Raw genomic sequence first — 6,044 nt, forward strand, 5'->3', positions numbered from 1 at the left:
CAAATCGACCGGCTCATTGAGGGGAGGTGTGCTATGACTTTTATAAGCGATCCGAGTACCGGTACTTCCGGTACCGGGTCTCAAAGAGGCCTTTTTTCCCATAGACTCCCATTATAAACTTTGGAGGTTTCGATCTATCTACACTAAACTCGACTCCTTTAGGGTGAGACTCTGAACAAAGGTTTAAATCGGTGTAAAAAACCGAAAACTGGCCTTTCGGTTGTCCCGCAGCCCCGCCCCCAAAATATGCAAAATCAAAAAACTTTTTACAACATGGACATGTGACATATCAAAACACACAACATTGAGGGGAACTTCCTCACGTGTATTTTGATGACGTCACGTGATGTCACGTGAAAATAAAAAATTAGCACAACTTGACATGTGACATATCAAAACACTCAGCACAATGAGGAAAACTTCCTCAAGAGTATTCAGATGACGTCACACACTCGTCTAGGCTAGCCTCCGGGATTTGCCACGTGCAAGCACCATTCACATTTTCTTCAGGAAATGTACGTTCTAGTTATTGTTGTTGTTGTTGTTGTTGTTGTTGTATTGTAACATGGTAAGTGTAACTTCAGGTCACTTCATCTATTTTCACTCAGGTGTTTGTTCAGTCTCTTCTCATTGACTATTTTGGGTACAAAAGCGAATGCTGTAAATCATGAATTATATATTAATTAATTCATTATTTTAATTTTAATTAGTTAATGATAACTTAAGAGATTAAATAGGAATTAAGAGCCAAAGATAAGATAACAAAAAAGCTCATCTTTTCCTTCTGCTCTAATTATATAATAATGTAATACAAATTAAAACACTAATTAAAATAAATGCTTAATAATAAATCTCTGTCATTTACAACAAATCAGAATTATTTTTAACAGAATCGAAAGAAAGTTTAAAGAGAACTGCTAATATATTTTGCCTCCTTTTGTAAGTCTTGTTAATTGTGTTAATAAAGTCTTCGCTAGGTGGCAGTGTGACTTCAGCTTTCATTTCTTTAATATTTATTCATTTAACTGACTCCATCTTAATGCTAAATGAACACAGAGTATATTTATGGTGTGATGGATTTTATTCCTTATTGATAACATATGTAATAAAAATATAATGAAAATTGATGAATAATTAACATGAAAATTGTCACCCTACAGATCAGCCTGACTCTAATCTGGTAATAAAACTGACACACTGTCTGATAATAAACAATTTATCACATAATACAAAGCAAAATACAAATGACTCTCGTTTACAAACGAACAGGGCTCCTTGCTTGCAGACTTCTCAGCTTTTCTGTCAGTAGAAAGTTTCTGATGGAGACATTGAAGATCGGTGGCACGGTGGCTTAGTGGTTAGAACGTTCTCCTCACACCTCCAGGGTTGGGGGTTCGATTCCTGCCTCCACCTTGTGTGTGTGGAGTTTGCATGTTCTCCCCGTGGGGTTTCCTCCGGGTACTCCTGTTTCCTCCCCCGGTCCAAAGACATGCATGGTAGGTTGATTGGCATCTCTGAAAAATTGTCCGTAGTGTGTGATTGCGTGAGTGAATGAGTGTGTGTGTGTGTGCCCTGCGATGGGTTGGCACTCCGTCCAGGGTGTATCCTGCCTTGATGCCCGATGACGCCTGAGATAGGCACAGGCTCCCCGTGACCCGAGGTAGTTCGGATAAGTGGTTGAAGATCCTTTAGAGACTGAACTTTTACGTCCTGATGTGTTCAGACGTCCACTGAAGATGATCTGTTTTATGAAGTGCACCAGTCCTTCTAGCACACACACACACACACACACACACACACATGATTCTTCATGGCTGGGTTGCCTCACTATTTTTCATTCAAACATAATGATAGTCATTATGGACAAACGCTTCAATCTTTGTTTTTATTATTTCTCCAAAAAGATCTTTGTTTCTTTGAATCTGTGCCGTCTGTAGTCTGGGGTTTTATGCTGGTTTTGGAGCAATGAGCTTCCTTAACGAGCAGAGCTCCAGGTTCTATCGATATATTACTGTGAGTTAGATACTTCACAGGACATCAGTGTGGGGTAGACTGAGGTAGAGTGATTAGGAGTGAGGTAGTGTGAGGAGGATGAGGTAGAGAAGATTTGAGGACAGGACGGTTAACAGGTGTCACAGAGGGTAAAGTGAGACTCATTTTTATTCTCAGACAGGTGAAGAAGATTAATACCAAAAAATAATAACTGAAAGACCATCATTATAAAGCCTGTATATATACGCGTGTGTGTGTGTTTGTGTGTGTGTGTGTGTGTGTGTGTGTGTGTGTGTGTGTGTGTGTGTGTGTGTGTGTGTGTGTGATTTTGGCCAGATTTTACTTTTCAATTCACGTGTAGAGAAGTGAGTGAGGCGTGGCCGCTGCTGCTGTTGCCATGACAACCTCTGTACTAACTGCGTATATAAGTGAAATGTTTATGCGTAAACACATCGGGGAAGAGAGAGAGAGAGAGGTGGCCAGATTGGACAATTTAACTTCTTAAATCATAAAACAAAGAAAATAAATAAGTACATTAAATAAATAAAAATGTAAATGCTGCACAGAATTATTATCATTGTTGTTGTTATTGATGATAATGACAATAACTACAATAATTATTATTATAATGATTTGATGATTATTTATTTACCTTTATTTTACCAGGAAGTCTCATTGAGACTTTACAAGAGAGACCTGGCCAAGGCAGCAGCCATAAACACACCATAGTAACACACACACTAGCTCTGTACAGATCAGCTCTGTACTCATCCAGTCTTTGTCCAGTAAAACTGTCTCTACGTGTAGTGGGCTGTTAATAAAGTTTGTACTGTATCTCTATCTATAATCTTTTATTTTATTGCCAGGTGTTAAATTTCAATTGCCCCTTTACCCCCGAGGCAGTTTGAGTGCTGGTTCGGAGCCTAATTTAGAACCAGTTCTTTCTTTATCGACACACAAAGCACGGCTCTGAACCAGGAAAAGTTCTTAAGTAGCACCAAAACGTTGATGGTCTAGAGTTATGAACCGCTTGTGTCAGGGGCTGGGGGCGGGGCTACAGTTAGCGCCTGGGGGCGGGGCTACTATTAGATAATGTACCTTAAATAGGGCCTGGGGGTGTGGCGGGGGGTGTGGTTACTGTTAGCACCTTTGATAATGTACCTTAAATATACTAATGTTTAATACACTTTTACTTTTACACACATGATAGTAAGTAGCTACATGCTAATGCTAACTTTTTTCTGTGTTAATGATAAAATAATGTTATGTACTTTCTCCATTACAACCTCCGTTTATACAGATTACATGGAGCTGCACGTACACGTTGGATTCGCTCCGTTTGTGTGTTAATGTAGGTTCACAAAGCCATGAGCATTAACAGTAAAACAACATCCACCATTGTTGTTGTTGTGTTTGTGTTTGTCACTGCTGCGATAATGTGACACGTATACAGTGACGTCACACTCGGCTCTGTGATGCTCTCTAACGGATGGAAAGGTGAACCGGTTCTTAGAAGGTTCACCAGTGGAACCAACTCTGAACCAGCACCAGGACTAGTTCTGAACCAGCACCCGGTTCTTTCAGGTGTAAAAGGGGGTAAATCGGTTCTGTGTTTCACCCTCACAGCTCTCACTGCATCCTGTTAATAAACAAGATCACAGCATGGTTCTAGTCCCAGTCATACACACATCAGCAGTGAGGAATCACACATACACACACACATAAACACACACACACATCAGCAGTGAGGAATCACACATACACACACACATAAACACACACACACATCAGCAGTGAGGAATCACACATACACACACATACACACATAAACACACATCAGCAGTGAGGAATCACACACACACACACATACACACATAAACACACACATATACACACATCAGCAGTGAGGAATCACAAATACACACATATACACACATCAGCAGTGAGGAATCACATAAACACACACATATACACACATCAGCAGTGAGGAATCACACATACACACACACACATAAACACACACACACATCAGCAGTGAGGAATCACACATACACACACATAAACACACATCAGCAGTGAGGAATCACACACACACATACACACATAAACACACATATACACACATCAGCAGTGAGGAATCACACACACACATATACACACATCAGCAGTGAGGAATCACACATACACACATAAACACACACATATACACACATCAGCAGTGAAGAATCACATACACACATAAACACACACACATATACACACATCAGCAGTGAGGAATCACACACACATATGCACACATCAGCAGTGAGGAATTACACATACACGCATAAACACACATACATATACACACATCAGCAGTGAGGAATCACATACACACAAACACACACACACATATACACACATCAGCAGTGAGGAATCTCACACACACATAAACACACACACATACACATCAGCAGAGGAATCACACACATAGACACACACACACATCAGCAGTGAGGAATCACAAACACACACACATAAACACACACACATATACACACATCAGCAGTGAGGAATTACACATACACACATAAACACACACACATATACACACATCAGCAGTGAGGAATCACATACACACATAAACACACACACACACACACACATACATCAGCAGTGAGGAATCTCACACACATAAACACACACATACACACACATCAGCAGTGAGGAATCACACACACATAGACACACACACAAACACACACACATATACACACATCAGTAGTGAGGAATTTCACACACACAAACACACACATAAACACACACATATACACACATCAGCAGTGAGGAATCTCACACACACATACACACGCACAAATACTGTACACACACACACACCAGCAGTGAGGAATCACAAACACATACACACACACAAGCTGTGAGGAATCACACACAAACACACACACACATCAGCAGTGAGGAATCACACACACATTAGCAGTGAGGAATCACACACACATACACACACACATCAGCAGTGAGGAATCACACACATGCACACACATACACACACACACACAATCATCAGTGAGGGAGGAAATGCATCAACATTCAGATTGAAACCATATTTATGTAGAACAACAAAACAGAGCCATGATTTTAAGCTGTGGTGCAGTGTGTGAGTGTGTGTGTGATTCCTCACTGCTGATGTGTGTGTGTATGTGTGTGTGTGTGATTCCTCACTGCTGGTGTGTGTGTGTGTGTGTGTGTGTGTGTGTGTGTGTGTGTGATTCCACACTGCTGATGTGTGTGTGTGTGTGTGTGTGTGTGTGTGTGTGTGTGTGATTCCTCACTGCAGATGTGTGTGTGTATATGTGTGTGTGTGTGATTCCTCACTGCTGATGTGTGTGTGTGTGTGTGTGTGTGTGTGTGTGTGTGATTCCTCACTGCTGATGTGTGTGTGTGTGTAATTCCTCACTGCTGATGTGTGTGTGTGATTCCTCACTGCTGATGTGTGTGTGTGTGTTTGTGATTCCTCACTGTTGATGTGTGTGTGTGTGTGTGTGTGTGTGATTCCTCACTGCTGATGTGTGTGTGTATATGTGTGTGTCTGTGATTCCTCACTGCTGATGTGTGTCTGTGTGTGTTTGTGTGTGATTCCTCACTGCTGATGTGTGTGTATGTGTGTATGTGTGTGTGTCTGTGTGTATGTGTGTGTGATTCCTCACTGCTGATGTGTGTCTGTGTGTGATTCCTCACAGCGTAATCCCTCACTGCTGATGTGTGTGTGTGTGTTTGTGATTCCTCACTACTGATGTGTGTGTGTGTGTGTGTGTGTGATTCCTCACTGCTGATGTGTGTGTGTATATGTGTGTGTCTGTGATTCCTCACTGCTGATGTGTGTCTGTGTGTGTTTGTGTGTGATTCCTCACTGCTGATGTGTGTGTATGTGTGTATGTGTGTGTGTCTGTGTGTATGTGTGTGTGATTCCTCACTGCTGATGTGTGTCTGTGTGTGATTCCTCACAGCGTAATCCCTCACTGCTGATGTGTGTGTGTGTGTTTGTGATTCCT

This window comes from Tachysurus vachellii, chromosome 18, assembly GCF_030014155.1.
Source record: "Tachysurus vachellii isolate PV-2020 chromosome 18, HZAU_Pvac_v1, whole genome shotgun sequence".
NCBI classification, from domain to species: Eukaryota; Metazoa; Chordata; class Actinopteri; order Siluriformes; family Bagridae; genus Tachysurus; species Tachysurus vachellii.